Source organism: Acipenser ruthenus, chromosome 12 (assembly GCF_902713425.1).
Source record: "Acipenser ruthenus chromosome 12, fAciRut3.2 maternal haplotype, whole genome shotgun sequence".
NCBI classification, from domain to species: domain Eukaryota; kingdom Metazoa; phylum Chordata; class Actinopteri; order Acipenseriformes; family Acipenseridae; genus Acipenser; species Acipenser ruthenus.
Window position 1 is genome coordinate 34,134,683 of NC_081200.1, and position 19,129 is coordinate 34,153,811.

At 34.6% G+C, this 19,129-nt stretch overlaps 1 long non-coding RNA gene across 1 annotated transcript; it reads right to left on the minus strand.

Moving 5' to 3' along the window:
- Positions 1 to 1,434: 1,434 nt before the first annotated feature.
- On the minus strand, positions 1,435 to 15,777 carry LOC131740099 (uncharacterized). Its single transcript, XR_009330758.1, has 3 exons — positions 15,607 to 15,777; positions 6,565 to 6,788; positions 1,435 to 2,335 (listed from the first exon to the last, which is right to left on the minus strand). It is a non-coding gene; the product is annotated as an uncharacterized LOC131740099 (long non-coding RNA).
- Between the last annotated feature and the right edge of the window lie 3,352 nt (positions 15,778 to 19,129).

The following is a 19,129-nucleotide window of genomic DNA, read 5'->3' on the forward strand; positions in this document are numbered from 1 at the left end:
CAAATTAGTAGATTTAGAAATGCTAACTTTACTTTTATCTCAAGGTGAATTAAAGGTAAAACATTCAAGTGGGAGAGAAAACTTTTTAGCATACTTTTTGGCTAATGACTCTCGCATTTCTTTACATATGTAGAATATATACACTGTGCAAAAAACATCTGAATCAAAGCATTCAAATACTTTTCCCCTCTGTCTAATACTGAATGCAGTACTACACCATGTCTGCATTTACACACACACGCCCACCCCCAAAGACAAAGAATAAGCAGAAATTTGAACATTTCAGCTTGGAAGAGACACTTTGGGAAGTTTTATACAATATTATTTGTATTGAATTACCAAATGAATTACATTAAAAAAAAACAAAAAAAAAAAAAACATTGCTCCACATTTTTGTTGTTTTCTTAATGATTTTTTTCCCTATATACATTTTTTTTTTTGTAAATACCTGTAATGAGCACCAGTGCTATCTAGTGATGTCAGAATCCACAAAAATCAGAATCACAGAATCCACTTAAGTCTTCCGGTGTTACTTCTCGTGTTTTGCCTGTACGACTCTTCCATGCGGTCTGTTGGAATAGCCATACATCGCCTCTCAGGTTCTCAGCTCTCTGTCGATGCAAGTCAGCTCCAGAGGAGCGGAACTTAGCCACTGTGAACATGGGATTGCCAAAATCTGTTCACACAACTAGCTAAGTCCTGCACCTCACGGAACTCGGGCGCCAGAACACTCGAACCAGATGTCCTTTCATCCTTCAGCATTTCAACATCTTTCTGTTTCATTTCTGTCTCTGAGGTTTCCTTAATTGCATATAAAACCTCAGTTATGCAGATTTGTTTGTGTTACAGCCTGCAACAAACTAAGTAAGTCTAGAATACAAGTTTTTATAATTAGAAGTAATAAGAATGTTGGTGTGGCAGCACGCAATATTTCAGAACTCAGGGCAGTCTTATTAAAATGTTTGGTAACACTTGATTTAAGAATCCACCATAATTGCCCAGATTTGTTTTCATGAAAAGTTTTAAACTATTACACATCCTATAAATACATAATGACAACAGATTGCTTTCATATGTTGTACATTACATTATTACATTATGTGATTTAGGTATTGAACATGTATTTCTTATTAAAAAAAAAATTAATATTTTGCAAAAGCCTGCAGTCACATTTCACAAGAGCGTATGTTTATTACCTGAAATATAACTACAGCAAAAAGTAAAAATAAAGATTAACAAAGTAGGGATCTTACACAAAATGTCATTCATCCCAAAGCTGTTTACAACCAATTTGGCAAGGTGGACATTTGGTTATTAATTTTAATTAAAAACAGCAAGACTGTATTTGGTGCTTAAATAATTTAAAAGCTTGACTAACTAGGTTTGGTTACAGTCTAAGCAGTAGAAATAACGAGTACCATGCATGAGGAACAGATTGGGTTCCACTCTTCCTGGTACAGTGTGCAGTTGGTGTTTTAGTTCTATTAATGGTGTTGTGTAGGATAGGGCGCATTATACAACAGTACCTATGTACTTAGATACAACTTGGAATAACCCCAAGACCATTTAAGCAATATAATAATAAAATAAAGATATGTAATTGTACAATTCCGTGTGCTTTTAAATTCATCTCTACTGCAGTCCTTATTACCATTGAAAAAAAGAAGCGTACTTTAAGGGAAAACAGCTGCATTAGGGGTCAACAGGGACTATAAAGGGAGAATGTAGCAGTTTAAAAAGCAAAGTGATTTATTAATGAGTCTTTTTGTATAAATCCTGGCCTATTCATGGGCAATGTATTGTCATATATAAAAGCCTGTGATTTCCCTGAAATAAGACAGAGCATGTTAAAACACGGTAGTTTAAAACTAAACGAAGCCACATATGGTATTTAGAGCAATATAAGATTGTTTTTCTCATTGAGATTTTATCTTATACACATATTCAAAATGGGAAATGAACACTTTACAACTTCCGAAGCCCTTCATGTGACATAAGATGAAACCGGTAATGACTACATAAAAAATACTCGAACTATGTCCATACCGGTTTAGTACACCTCCACTGTGGCATAACTGCAGTTTTTATTGAGAAGGTGACTGTTGTGAAAGTCATTGACTGCCAAGAATCTTATTTGCTGTTTTGAGTCCCAACTGTGGTTTGTTTCATCGGCTGACAGCATTTCCTGCAAGAACCTTGAACCCAGCAAGCTGTCGACAAGGTTGAAGATGTTTATAAAGTGACCTGGTTTGTCACATTCAGGAAACCCATAATGTTTGATCTCACAAGTTCTTGATTTGCTGTAAATACTAGCCATGGGGTAATGGATAATGATCTAAAGAAATAAAACAGCAAATGCAGTGTAAAACATCTTTTAAAAAAATAAAATATTGGCACCAAAGAAAATCAGGTAAAAATGAAAGTTCACAAATGTGCATAGTATAATATTTATACATTTATTTTAAATGTACAATGCTACAGTGTTAATTTATTACCTGGCATTACCACTATATATGTATTCCTTTCTGGTTTTATTCAGCCATTATTGAAGGAAAACAATGAGTGCAGTGAAAAATCCATTGGTAGAAACACTGAATTCACAGGTGGCTCAGTACAAACACCCGCCACTCTTCATGTTAAATCTTCAATAAACATGAATCTATCAAGGACCGGCAACTTGTATGACTCCCATGAAAGTTTTCAGTATGATCAGTATTGATCTCCTTGAAGAGTAAATGCCACTGAAGGGGATGGCTGGCAGCTGGTTGGAAATCCCTGGCAATGTGATTTTATATACATTAAACCAAATCACTCTGCCAGGAATCCCTCCAGCAACCGCACCTGTATGCCTTGACAGACCTGAGTTAACAGAGTGTAACTGACAATCCCATAGGAGAAACTTCACATGAACAAAACTATTTGTGGTAGGGAAACCACCCATCTTAGAAAACCTTTCAAATGTTCAACAGCCATGTTTAAAAAGTGTTTGGCGGTGTCATGTTGACTTCTTTCCTTACCTAAAAAAAAGTAATCAGTTATTTTTTTTTTCCCAACATTTACATTCACTGAATTTGATCATGGGTAGAGACACTAGGGGGTGAGGCTACTGACTGTCAATATGCCGGCTGCTCGAACACAGTTGAAAACAAAAGAAAAAAACTATGAGAACATTTGAACATTGTCGGGCTGTAAACAATTTCAAGCCTCTTGATCCTTAAAGTTTACTGGTGTAATGAATTGCTGCTAAGTGAATACAAATCTTAACAAGGATGAAAAAGTTAATTAAAGCTTTTTAAAATATGTGGGACTGTCCCTGCAACGCTTAATGTTTCAATAAAGTGAGGATACTGGTGTTCATTAGTCACACACCATCTATCAATTTTACAAGTTAAGGGGACTTACCAGTACGTGCTAAAGGACACATATTTGCTGTTGTGAAAAGTTCAATATTTTTTTCCAAAGGAATAATGTACAGTGGAAAAAAAGAAACCATGTAGGTGAATCCAGCTCCCAAAATACTACCCTGAGGTCTTTATTTCCAGAAAACACCCCCTAAAAAAGAGGTTGAGGTAAGCATGTTGAGCTTTGCCTCTTGGAGCAATTAAATGCTAATAATAATAATAATAATAATAATAATAATAATAATAATAATAATAATAAAGCCTTTTTCTTTATCTGAGCTTTACAAATTACACTCTTGGGAACATGTGTGCAAAAAATTCATAAATTCATATAAAGTAACCAAATTGCCAACTCCTTTTCATAGTACATTTAAATTAAGGTATTTTACAAACTTAGTCAAGAGTAGCATTCTAAATTCTAAAACAGTAAATTTGCCCTTCCTGGAACAGAAAATGTGCAGTTCGAAAGGCTGCTGTGCTGTAGAATAAACAGTTATTATACCCATCTTTGTTTAGCTGCACTAGTTCCTCCCGGACCCATTAAAGCACATGTTGAAAGAAGCTGTCAGACTGTGAGTTTAAGCTTCTATTGAAAAAGTCTGAATCCAGCTGTAGTGTAGTAAGACTGCGGGTTCTGCACTGTGTTATTGTGTTTGTACCAGTTTTAGTTAAGTTTAGTTAAATTAAATGTGTTGCAAATTATACATTTAGTCTCAGAGGACCAAGGGCACTTAAAACATACACAATCCAGTAACTGCATTGAAATCATATGCATTTATTTGCTTACTAATGCATTATGAATGCAGGTCAGTAAGTGTCCATTTTATAGTCAGATGAAACATGCACCTGCTTTGCTCACCTCTAACCTGACCCTTTTTCATGGTGTATTTTTTCCCCATCACTACCACCCCAGACACTTCTTGTCAATTTGAATTTATGACAGCCTTTCCCTGTAGTTGCTAGGTAGATCCGCAAATGAATCAGCAGCACTAAACTCTGTCCACAGTAATACAGTGTACAAGCTGTGGGCAGAATCGTAAAATAACCACTTGAGTACCTAAACCAACTGCAAACTATAATTATATCACATTCATTTTTTTAAACTGTTCCCTCTGGTTTAAAATCAATACATTTACACTGAGATCATTTTTAACGTTGTTTGACTGTTTGCAACATTTCTAACTTTGGCAGAAAATTCTGTTCCCATATAACAGGGCCCTTGTTCTTTATGTAAACAGTAAGGTAGCTTGTGGTAATAAATGTTCATTACCCCATACAACACACTTTCAATTATGTCCTCATTAGCCAATAGGAGCCATTCAGAGTGAAGCGTTTCATTAAAAAGAAAACTCATCATTTGTACAGGTGACACAATACTCATTGTACCCTAAGCCGTCTTCAGATAATCTATGTAACAGTAATGATTCCATCGTTTGTGAATTAAGTAAATGGGGGTCGCTCAATTTTAGGTAGCATGAAAGGGGTTAAAATTACACAGATCCCCTGATTTTTAAATCCCAAATTTAAACTCTTACTTCCATTTGATTTATAAAAAACTACATTGTCATATGTTTGGTTGCTGTAATCCTAGGTTTTGTAGTGCAGAGCCTGCTTTACTGTTTCAGATGTTAATGCTCCTGTGACCAGTGTGAAACTATTGCAACAAAAGTGACATGTTGTTTATTTTCTCTGTCTCGTATGTAATCCCCAGTGTGAAACCAGAAAGAATGTAATGCAAAAGCACAGTTACTATAATGCACTGACAGGGATCGTAGTCATAAGATACACAGCATACATAGTAACTTTTGCACATATTCTAAAGCATATTTTTGTATGGACAATAACATGCTTTAAACTTATTCTGATGAATTAGTAAAACTAAAAAAACGACTACACAGGTGTAGCATAACAGCCCCTCAGAGCCAAACAGCTGTAATGACCTAGAGCACTCATTAGACCATTCCTGAGCAGCACTGCACCTCGGACAATGGCTGTTAACTATTGTCCTCAAGACAAGCAAAAAATGCTGAATTAGATCAATAAAGATAAAGGTCCATAAAAATAGTTTTTAGTATCAGTAATGTTTCTATTTCTGCAATAATTACTGCTGTACTAACATTGCACTTAATGTGTAATCATACTATTTTTAAATCAGTAATATGATACATTTTTGTAAATTATCCCTTGCTCATGAGGAAAAAAAATCTGTCACAGGGGCATTTCTAGCAGTCAAGACGAGCACTACAACAGAAAGTTGCAGGACTGAATGAATTTCCTTGTAAACACAGGTGTGAATACTTAAAAAATGCCAAGCAAGCCCTTCTGCGATTAGAAACGGCATGATTTGATAAACTTATCTAGTTTAATAAAGACTGATATGAAACTCTAATGATTCCCCATAATCTTAATCTAACCACTTACAATACAGGTTTTACAGGGAAATAAGGATATAAATCAGATAACAGTCATTGTTCCTTAATTGTTCACTATTCCCTGTTAATTTTACAGCTTTGTAAAATGTATTTGTTCCCTTGGACTCCCATATGATAGTTTCTTCAATGTCTTCAGTGGCTACTACCTCAACCTTTTCTCATCTAGGAGGTTGGAATTAATGACTGCTAGATGACATAACAATATATATGGAGTAGAACAGGTGTAGAATATAGATTTTAGTGCCACGTTTGTTTTGTAAGGGGGAAAAAAATCACTTCCATTGGAATGAACAAGGGCTACTTCTGTTTATACCTTAAAAGTTTATTTCAGTCCAAGCTGAAATCAATCTCTAAAATAAAATACAGTTAACATCTTTCTTTGCTAAATTTGGCAGAAGCTGAGATTTACGTGGCTTACATGGGGGTGCCTGCCAAGCTGTTCAAAGATGAGTTTATGAATGTGTGTGTGTGTGTGTGCGCACGCGCTGAGAGGGTCATTACTGATCCTGCTTTCTACATTTCTTTACTTGAAGTTTGTATCCAAAATAGTCTTGAATCACTGGAGCCCTAAAATGCATGGCATTTGAATGTTTACATACTGGTATGATAAGTTAATAGAGAAGATCCAAACAAAAATCAATGTAGTCGTGCTGGTAAAAAAAATATTTAATCCAAGCCCAGTTAAACCCTCTAAATAATTCTAAGATTGGATAAGAATATAAAATACTTACATGCTAACAATGGATCAAGGTTGGGACTACTATGCAGAAAGCTGAGAAGGACAGAAGTTATTTCCAGGATGACAAGAAAGGACAAGGGAGATCCTTTGGAAATCACAAATGTCTAAGAGACAGCATTCCTAATCCAGGATTTCTCCTGTTTGACACCCTCCAGCCAGCCATCTTGAAGACGCTTTCATTGCTCAGTATGATTCTCCAGTATGACATACACTGGCCTGCAGAGAGAACACATAAAAAATAATTATGTTGAGGTCAACTGCCTGTGCAAAATTAGCTCTACAGAAACTCAGCAGCCACCAAATGTTTCATAGGCTGTTAGCCTAAGGAAGATAAGATCAGGAAGAAAAACAAGTCTGCAATGTATTTACTACAACATTCCTTTAGATATGTATCCCTTTTTTGAAGCACTGGAGCAGAATTTCAATTGCACCACGTTGCACAAGTTAATCTGAATTGGAAACCCACCCAAGCTGGATTCAACTAATGTGAACATTTACTTTAATGTCCTTTTTTTTTAGTATTTTCAGTGAACCTCAAAAAAAAAAAGACCACTGAGAGGGATAAGTAACTCTCATTACAACAAAATGTCTGTTTATACCAAATTGCAGTTTATTCGTAAAGCACGTAGAGCTCTAGAAATGGGATTAAATCCTAATGATCTATTTTATATTAACTTGCTTCCAGCTATTTAAACAAAAAACTCTCAAAAATACATATGACATCCAATCCAATATTTAAAGTTAATATAATTAAATCAATGAAAATGCTAAAACATTTTTTTCAGGATATTCAGTCACGGTACCGACTGTAGCCAATAATGTTTTTGGTTTACAGCTAGGCATTGAGAAGGGGATGAAAAGAAACTCTTCCTGAGAAACTGATAAACAACTAAATATTGAGTAATACAGTACTTACTTCAATAACACCCAATAACATAGTGAGCAGTGGTGACAATTATTTGGAAGAATAACTACAATGGATTGTGGCGGTAGACAGAGGTATGGGTGGGGTTTTGAATCAGATTCCATTCTCTTGTTTTGTGAGACCAAACCCATTCACTGGAGAAATGTTGCTTAAGGTGGTTTGCTACAATTCATAATATCTGTAGAAATGTCTTAATAATATTAGCTATATAAAAGCCAGTAGAAAAAAAAAAAAAAAAACTTTTAAGATTTGTGTAGTTTTATGTATGTACATTGACTGTGAAAAAGATGCACAATAACCGCTGTGGCGAACCACCTTAACATGAATTACTGGAAAAAGTACGTTACCCAGATACAGACCTCACAATGCAGAACAAAAGTTGATATTGCATGATAAAGTGATAGAAATGATAAATAAAATATTTTTCCTTGCTATTACAAACCATTTCAGCCAATTCTGATATATGTTTTTCAATGTAATTTACTGAACAAACTGTTGAATTCCTCCCTTGTTGAGTTTGGGTGTATGCTGCTCATAAGTGGTAATGTGTTGAAGTTGCCTTAATGGTGCGTTAATCAGGTCCATTGAGACAAGTGTCAGCTGCCTCTGTTTCCCACACATAAACGAAGGTAGACAGACTTTAGTGATTTTATTAGGTCTGGAGGAATACAATAAAATGGCTTTCACTAAATGCACCCCATCTGTTGGAATTTAGAGAACTTCCTGTAAACAAGCCCTACAGAATAAATCTCACACACCAGGTTGCAGCATAAAATCTTTTTCTTTCATTCTTTCTTTCTTTCTCTCATATAACAAGGCTTTTATCCAGAAGAAGTAGATTAAAGCATTGGTGCTTGGGCTTGAAATAAGGGTCAGATTATAAATTTACAGTACGCTTCTCCTTGAGGCTGTAAAATGTACTTACAGAAAGAAAAAAACTTAGCCCAAAATGAAGTATACTGTCTTATTGTTTTTGATATACCAGTATTTTTTTCTAAAAATGATTAGGATAATTATATTCAATATATTCATTTATCAATGCCTTGTTTTCTAGTCAATGCTTTGTATATTACAATGTATGCCTAATTTGAGAACCACTACAGTACAACTAATACAATTTTACAAAATTAAAACAAATTTTTCTGTCAATAAACTTTTTCACATGATATTTTCAAGACAACAGCTTCTGCTATTTGCTATAAATAATATGCTCAGGTGTGTCAGAATGTGGCAGGGTAGGGCCCTGTCTGTAAGTAATATTGCTTTGTGGTGATTTGGTGGTGGTTGGCAGGGATGGGGTTGATTTCCTATCCCTGCCAAAATACATGTGAGAATGTGGCTGAAGCTAATTGAATCATTGATGATAATTAGACTCTAGCCACGTGGTATAAAAAAAGGGAAAAATCCTTTGTTTGGTGGAGGAGTTTTTGGTGTTTGTGCTGTGCTGTGCTGTGCTGTGCTGTGCTGTGCTGTGCTGTGCTGTGCTGTGCTGAGCTGAGCTGAGCTGAGCTGAGCTGAGCTGATATTGGAAACTTTGTAGTCATATTTTGTTAGTAGTGAAGACGAATGCCCAGCCTACGGTTTTTGTATTTTGTTTAAACTTTTTGTTTTGGCCGTTGAGCCGGTTATTTTGTTCCTGTTTATTGTGCTTGTTACTTGTTTTATTAAACCTTTTTTATTAGCTTTGTGAGCAGTGTTTTTGTTTGTACCTTTTTATTTTGTGTTTATTAAAGATAGCGCTTAAAACTACAGCTTCCTTATCTCTGAGTCTCTGCCTGCCGATACCATCTAGGCCCGCAATGCTACCCTGTCACACAGAACAAAATAAATAAATAAATAAAGCAGGAAGGGTTTTGGTTAAATTACAGAACAGAACACCAATCTAGCAAGTACACTCCTATAAAACAGACAATTCAATTATATTGGAGATATTGTACTAAAACTTCCAAAAAAGCTAAAATACATATATACACACAAAAGGCCAATGTTAACATACTCAACTTTATTGTGGATTATGTCTTTCAATACTGCACTTTATCTTATATTAAAGGTACACAATGTTTTCAGCCATCTCTTATCAGTAATATTAACAGAAGAAAAAAAAATACAATTCACACAATGAAACTACTGCTTTGTTAATGACCATTCTTATTGAATTTCTAAAGCCCTGCCCAGTATAGATAAAGCCTTATAACCACAGCTTCTGACTTTCTGTTTTAACCAATAAAAAGCGATAAAAGACCCCCCCCGATACAAAAAAAATAAATCAGTGTATGTCCAATAAACACTGGAAAAACACTGAAAATGGTTACTCAATTCACATTGACGACCCCTTTCCCCGTGAAAAAAAACTACTGAATGGCAGCAAATTCCTACATTTCTATTGGAGGATTGTAACATGCCTGCGAGATTTAAAACAAGATGTTCTTGCTCACGAGATTTAAAACTATATTACAGTACTATAGGTAGTATTTACATGCTTGTGGAATTTAAAACAGAATTGCACATTGTGGCGAAATGTAAAAAAATGCCTAAACACACAAAAAAAACCCAGAAGAATATGACCATGACCATAAGGATTTCGTTGTGGAAGACAGCAAATGAACGAAGGTGCAACTGAAATGGCCGCGAGCTAAAACAGCCATTTCATGAGCACAACATAAAATAGCTATCTCATGGGGATAATATCTTGTGCGCATGACATAGTTGGTTTTGCACACGATAGGTATCTCGTGGCTATGAGATAGTAAGATGTGCGCACAAGACATATAGTCTTTCTCTCTCTATATAGCCTTCCCAGGCTTTGTAGAAAATACCTAAAAATAAGCACCAAAAAATGAAATTAATAAAACCGAAAAACCCGAAGCCCTAGTTATAACACAAACAGAGCCTCAGTGCCATTGCATTTCTTCATGGTTTTATATTAAAAAAAACTCTTTCATCGCTTTAAACAATAAACTTCAGAAAACACTAGATGGGTTGAATCCTAATATTAATTTCAGCATATGCATTGTGTAAAAGGAATAATCCATTAGGATATGAGGGACCGAGTTTCTAGGTGTTGTGCATTTGAACATTATATTTTCTGTTTACTAAAATAATGAAATATGCATAATCCCCTTGGCTATTATTGTGCACTTGTTATATAACTCAAATGGTTATATCATCAGGTGTGTGCTCACTGTGTGAAACCCTAACCATTGCTAAAGGGTGTAACAATCTACAGTTTGAGAGTCTTGTTTTCAATGGAGGGCATATTTCACACTGAGGTGCGTAAACCCTGAAGAATAATAAGTCCTTAGTGGTAAAAAAAAACAAAAAAAACTTTAAAATGCAATTGTATTAACCATAGACTACTTTTAGGTGGGGTAAACAGTAACATACTATATATTGATATTCAGTTCTGATAGCCATGACTGGGAAATATTATAATTTCATTCGGTAAAGTTTTTTTTTTTTTTTTTTTTTTTTAAACATGGTGCAATAATTGCATTATTAGTTAAACTGGGCAAATTTTGTTCCCCATACTGCCAAGATCACAAGCTTATGAAATAATGTTTAGATGAAATGTGTATAGATTTTCCAAAACATTATCCTGTAAAAAGTTGGACTGTTACAAACTCAATGCACATTTGAATGAAATAAATAAAGCAGGAAGGGTTTTGGTTAAATTACAGAACAGAACACCAAACAAGCAAGTACACTCCTATAAAACAGACAATTCAATTATATTGGAGATATTGTACTAAAACTTCCAAAAAAGCTAAAATACATATACACACACAAAAGGCTCTCCTTAGACTACAGGGTAATATTTGATCACAGTATACTTTATAAATGGGATTTTTTATTGTGCTTCGTTTTCACTTCAAGATGCTATGCAGCATGCATGCATTTAAAATATGGAAACCTACTGGAAAAGTAGATTCAAATATATTTCAAGAAGAAAATTTCATTCTGACAGAAAAGGGAATAAATCAAATTTCACTGTGCAAATAGTGTATAACATTTCCTACACAAATCTCTAAAAATAAGGTTGTTCCTAAAACAGTAGAATAAAGTGAGAAAAACAACTGGGCAAAAGTTAGCAAAATAAGCAACACTTATCTAAACTAATAAACATTTAAAAAAAAAATCTAATATAATTATATAAATAAAACTTATGAAATCCAAAGGTCTACAACACATCTGAAATTATCTTTACAAAGTAGTATTTATAGTGTCAGTTTCAATGAAAAGTCATACCACATGCATTGTACTCTATTTCCAAACTCTCATTCTAAGAAATCCTTCAACACCTACAGTTCGGTTGCAGAATGTTATACAAGTACACATAGCAAGGAAAAAAAAAAAAGCCAAAAGAGAATTTTTACACTGAGTTTGATTGACTGTATAATTGGAAGATCTTTGCAAAAGCTGTCAACTATGGACTTTCGTAGACAATATAAATACTACTTTTACATGACGTACTTTGTAGTTCTGCAGTCTACTCTATACAACAATGGAATGTTTGTTTTGATGTTTTGAATGAGTAAAATGCGGTACGTTGTGGTAAATACGACCCTGTGGGATACATTTCTGTACCTCCGGTGGAAGAACAAATCCATATACTCTAATCGTCTTTTCTGTGACTACACCAGATCTTCATGTTTCTTTATTTGATGGATTAATGCTAAATTGTGAGGTTTTTTTGCAGGTAATCTCATTACCTAATTAACATATTTTGGCAAATAAGAAGATTGGACCTCTACTGTCAAGAGGTCTTAGGTTGTTAACCTGTCCAGGTGGCTGAAAACTTCAGTGAGGGCTATATTCACGTGAGCAATCTAATAGATGGCACCTGCATAATCAAAATAAATAAGTATCAGAATGCTGGTCTGGGTGTACCAATCGAGGCCACTTTGACCCAGATATAAGGAACTTTTTTTTTTTTTTTTTTTTTTTACAAGAAATAAAATGAGAATTTGCTACTTAAATACAAATATTCCACTTTTGCTCTGCTATTGGCATGAACAACAAACTGGTGTTTAGTTTTTAGTAATAGTACTTGTTATAAAAAAGAAGGAAAATGACTAACTCATTTACTTAACTCTTAGTTTACTATATAAATACATTAAAACACACTGTAACTTGTATCTTTGTGACGGTCTAACTACTGTTAGAAACATAAGAAGTTTTATTTAGATCTATATTTCAGTTTAGTTTGAAAATAAATAATTTCTTGGGCTGACATAAATTATTTTATAAGGTATGAATCTTGGCACAAAAATATATAATTAGAATCTATATGTATATATGGGAAAAGCAAGAAACCCTGGGCTGTTGAGCAAACTTTTGGCTGACCAAATAACCGTAATACTCCTCCTTATTGCTCATTTAACCTGACTTAATGTACAGGCCTTAAAGGAAAAAGTCACATATTTGCTCTTGCTAGTTACTATTGGTTCTTTAGAAAGCAGTCAGTATATTCCAACTTTGTATCAGAAACCCCAAGAAACAAACAAAAAAGTCTTGCAAATGGATTTCAGGTAAGCAAAATTAACTTAAGATAGTTAATAGAGTCAACAAGGTCTAGTTATTAAACAAGTTTTGTACCTTACAGTCATTTTTATTATACCTTTTTTGTTATTTTACCCATACCTTTATTGAATTGACAAAACTGATTTACAAGCTTGCTGAGCAAAATGTTATGTCATTTTTATGTAAATCTACTCAGCTTTGGAAAATTGGGCCTCTGATACAATGTCGGTAAAATAAATCAAACATAATTTCCCCTGCAGACATCCGAGAGGTACAAAAAGCTGACTGAAGAAAATTTCACACAAGGTCCCTTTATTGTTGTAAGCACTTAAACGATGTAAGGTGGAAAAGGCTGGTTTCCTTGAGCCATGCCCGTAAATGAGCGGGAACAATAATAACATTTATTTTTAATATAGCGCCTTTCACAATAAAGATTGCCGCAAAGCTCTTCACATGAATAAAACATTGACAAATATTAAAAAAGAATGGAAGAAAAGCAATGAAAACAAAAGAAACACACGGAACAGTAAAACAAGGCAGAGAATAAAAGGAGCACAATTTTAGCATTACAAAAAAAAACAACTAAAAGTGTGTTTTTAATCTTACTTTAAAATCAGTGGCACACTTGGGGCTTCCCTTATAGAGCTAGGCAGATCACGGCAGAGTTTTGGGGTCCTATAACTGAATGCTCTACCGCTTGTGGGGTTTTTTTTTGTGTTTTTTTTTTTGTAATTTGTGGGACAGTAAGCAACCTGGTGCTCTGTGATCTGAGTGGGCGTCTCGGAATATATGGTATTAAAAGATGATTTAAATACGATGGTGCAAGGCCATTTAATATATTGCTCTCTTTCATCTTGGACAACCTGTCATAAATGCATATATGTGAAGGCTATTATTATTAAAAAAGATTCCAGCACCTATGTTTATATTCAGATAATAATAATAATAATAATAATAATAATAATAATAATAATAATAATAATAATAATAATAAATTACATTCAAGTCTGAATTCAAATACTTAGTTGTTTTATAGTATTTTTCTCCATTTAAAAATTTGAGGCAATTAAAATAAAAGGAAAGACTAAAAGCTTTGAAACTTCATTTCCGCTTGAATTTTTTTTTTAACAAATGACCTGGTATGTGTTGTATAAAGTCAACGGTTTGATAGCATCTATAGTGTGAATGTTAAAATAATGACAGCTATGCCATGCAGCTATATATATATATATATATATATATATATATATATATATATATATATATATATATATATATATATATATATTAAACTTTACTTAAAGGTGTTTCTGTCATGTTTAAATACTATAATGACATACTAATCTTTTTTAAATATGACGGTACCTATGTGTTTTTTTGCGAGTAGCCTGCTTAGAGTAGGCCTACAGTGCAGTACTTTGAATAATATGCAATACAAATGTGAAAGACCTAGTAAACAGTTCAAATGAGTCCCTGGGTTGAATGCCAGAAGAATTACAGATCATCACTATAAATAAAACAGAAGGACACTGCCAGAAACGTTAAGCAGCATAGATCCCTGAGCCAGGACTAGGAATTGAGACATTTTGATTAAAAAAGTGGTGCTGTCTGGAACCAAAACATAATTCACAAAACATTTCACATATTCCACAGCCCTGTTAATCAGATCCCTCGGTTCATGTCACGCACCATGATGTAAATTAACTTCATGGAATTTTTGAGTGACTTTACACAATGGAAAGTCTACCCTTAACCAGAACATAAGGCGCCTTTTCAATAGTGCAGTAATTCTGAATCTTTAACGGCATTAACTGCCTCTGAAGCCAGTAAAGTCAAACTTTGCCAGAACCATTTTTTTAAAAAAAAAAACGTTATATATGGTCGGTTTATTTATCAAACATACAGTGACTGATGCTAGAATGACGACGCTAGTAAATAAAACTGAAACCTACTTCATCAAAGGAGCCATGCGGTGTATTAATAATAGACAGTAGTGTAAAATAATACTGAGGGCTGTGAATCGGTGAAGTGTTCTTCTAGGTAAAGTACTGTACATGTAAAATTCACGGTACTCCCAATATGGCCTAACGTTATCTGAATTCTTCAATTACGAATCATTAAAAATGAAATGGAAAAGACCTGTTACTTGAATTACACAACGAATAATGTACTCCTATTGCATTCTTGTACCTAAGATGTTTATTCTTCTAGTTCTTCTTCTTCTTCTTCTTCTTCTTCTTCTTCTTATTATTATTATTATTTTATAATCGAGTAACTATGTTTTAAAATAAACTATATCAATATGCACTACTAATTATATTATAAGATAACTAAGTTATGACTTAACACATAACAATATAAGCAAAAACCACAAAGGGAAACTACAAGCAAGTCACCTGCCTTCAAATCATGTACAAGATTTGCTTAGTTTGAAACTGTCTTAGAACCCTATTGCACTAATATATATATATATATATATATATATATATATATATATATATATATATATATATATGTAAAACACTAACAAATGCAAACTCAAGCAATCAAAGAAACATGTAAAGAAAACGTTAGCAGATTTTAACTTACATACACAAGCAGGTTTCGGCTTTAATTTCAGCAAGAACATTTGTAAGCCACACTGCAGCAGAATCCACAATATCTTTTACGGCGAAAATGCTCTTTAAGAAAAAGAAAAAAGACAACTATATCCTTTTCTTTATATTTACTTGTACCGGACAGCCCTGTTACTCACCCTCTCTCGTCAGGCATCGAATCAAAGGCATACACATCATTCGCAGAACTTTGTCTTTCAAAACCACACCCAGACCGGGGTTTAGAGGAGGGGAAATACTGCCTTTTCCGAAGCCAAGACCAGAAATAGCGTCAAACTTCAGTTTTCTGCTTTTTTTTTACTCAGAAAGAAGTGCAGTAGGGACAGGTTTTGGATCATTTGCCCCTGACAACACTTTGAACACTGATTTCACAAATACAGCTACAGTTATCACAAAATACAGCTACCTATCTACCACTGAATTCAGCACAGGGGCCAAACATTGCCCCCTGCCTCCAATCTGACAAAAAATAAAATAAAATAAAATAAAAAAACACCTGCAGAAGTTCCATGTATCTATCATTGATTTTTCTTTCCTATCTTGACTTTTCGTATGTTTTTGTGACTTCGTAGACCTACCCGCGATGTATTAAAGTCATTTTCACTCCCATAACTTAGTTTCTTCCATGCTGCGGTAGTGTATAGTTACAATTGTTCGTTTCTACGAATCTCATTATAATATCAAAGTTTCTCGCTTACCCTTTATGTATTATCATTTTTTTTTCCTGATTTACGACTTTGGTTTGTGCTTGCTATTTTACGCATGCCTCTCTCACGGACGTAGATTCACCTGTTTGTATGTGAAAGTTCCTGTTCAAACTTTTCCGGGCTTTTAGTTACTTTAAAATAAATCACCTTTAAAATATATAAATAAACCAAAAATGAATAAATACAATTATATATATATATAAACATAACAATGGCAATAAATACATTTTGTTTTGCTTTCTTAAGGTGCACGGAACACGGAAACCAATAATTGCAGAGTTATTTAAGTAAACACAAACTGAAATATTTTCTCATCAGTAATTAATTATACAGTGCATAGACAACTGTAATACGCCAAAAAGTACAGGTATGTATTTGCGTACTGTATGCACTGTACTTTTTCCCTTTATACAACTAAAATATACATATCGAACAAATGTTTTTCTGGGATATTCTTAAATAAACATGCTTTTGGGATATTCCTTTGTAAGCGTGTTCATAGAATTATGTTTTCGCAGTTGTAACGAATACATTTGTACTGCGGGCTAGGTTTTGGAATACTCGGGTGTATGTGTGTGTGTGTGTGTATATATATATATATATATATATATATATATATATATATATATATATATATATATATATATATATATATATATATATATATATATATTAATTAAAAGAATAAAACAATTGATGCCTATTATTAATACGTTTTGTGACTAATCTGAGGATATTAATATGTTTTCAATATTAACTAGAGTTATTAATCAAGTTACATAATTGAAAAAATCTTGCTACATAATTGATTTATTAAAATATTAGGATATATGATAATAACGGAAGAGCCTTGGAACAATGTAAATTCTGTATTTCTATTATTATAATAACATCACCAAAGGTGTCTATAGTGTGCCATTAAAGTTGTAATTCCTATTACACCCCGGGGAATTACGCAATTACGCGCCCGCCTAATTTTACGCATAAAACGTATGATCAAGCATTGCCGCATAATAACCCTTAAGACTGTTAAAAATGGTCCATAAGTGATACTGAGAGTGGGCAGCCCGCAATTAAGTTCTTGAAATGCGTACGGATTTTCAACCCCAGAAGAGTTCCTGTAATGTCTCATGTCAAGGAGGATTCCGCTTCAATTCCTGGCTTAAGTGCCATTCCAGAAGAGGAGTTTGCTTTGTATACCGGGAAGGTGGTGCTCGACGCGATCCAGCGCGCTCAATAGTCAGGGGGAATTGACGTCGCCATGTTTTGGTCAGCAACATCCGACCGACTCCCGAATATAAAAACATTAGCTTTTATATACATACATGCTGTAACAAACACAGCTGATGCTGAGCGCAGCAACTCGCTGTACAACCTTGTTCTCTCTGATCAATGGCGTTCTCTTTCGGAGGACAAACTAAAGAGCCGGTTTTCCGTTACTTCAATCTTGCAATTTAAAAAGACTTCACGTCAACATAAAATCATTTTGATTAGTCTTTGATGCTTTATTTAATTTTTACCTGCTGTGCTATGGTAGTATGAGAAGTACCCAATATAACTGCACATATTTCTTTGTTACATTGCACAGTACTTTTGTTTAATAGTTTTGATTGTTTTTTTTTTGCACTTGTGAGCATCTAATTCACAGCAGGGTAATTCTGCTGAAAAGTCCTTATTTTCCTTATTTAACAACTGCATTTAGTTTTAAAATTTACACCTGATGGGTCACTTTTTTGTTCAAGGAATGATAAAGCAGTTGATTCTGTGATACAAATGTGCTGTGTGCTATATAAATACAAAATACCTGTACATATTTCTAAAGAAGGTTAAAACAGTGTTCTATTTAATTCAGTTTGTAAACAAATAATACAAAGGATTTAATGTTGCATAATTTTGCATAATTTTGTATTTTTCCTTGCATAATTTTGTTTTTTCCTATGCATAATTCCCTGGGGTGTACAATATGAAGAACGAATGCTCCAAGGTATCCATTATCCAGTAATAAAAACAAGCCAGCCACAGCCCTAGTAGTACTCCATTAAGGCTGGCTTTTCTATATAAAAACACATTGCCCCAGGATGTGCCCCAACAGTGCCTGCAGTTCACTGACCCGCTTTGCGGAGATGATAGCCACGAGGAAGGCTGTCTTCATGGACAGGTACTGCAACTCTATGGAGCATATGGGCTCAAACTACAATACAATATCAAGGCTCCATTCGGGGAGAACAGTCCTCCTGGGTGGGCGTAATCGCCGAGCGCCTTCGGGTAGCCAAAAAATGTGCACCTGGAGACACCGAATCTACGGGGGCATAGCATGCAGAAATCGCCGCTAAATACACCTTCAAAGTGGAAGGTGACCTACCAGCATCAAGCAGTTCTTGCAGAAACTGTAAGATAACTGGCATATGGCAAGAGATTGGGTCATGGCTTCCAGCCAGACACCAAGCTTGAAAATACTTTCACTTGTAGGTGTACAACGACCTAGTGGAATCTGCCCTTGCATTCTGCAAGGTACCCACAACTGCATCTGATAGCCCTAGGGCTAACCAGCGGTCCCTTTCAGGGACCAGACCCATAGCTGGAACCTGCCCGGTTCTGGGTGCCAAAGAGTGCCTCTCGCCTGACTGAGGAGATCCATGTGAAGCGGGATCTCTCAAAACTGGCCTTGTAACAGCTGGCATAGGGTCGAGAACCAGATTTCAAGAAAGGCCGGGAGCAGTGGTATAGGCGGGAAAGCGTACAAAAATGCTTTGGGCCATTCGTGCGCTAAGGCGTTGACGCCAAGTGGAC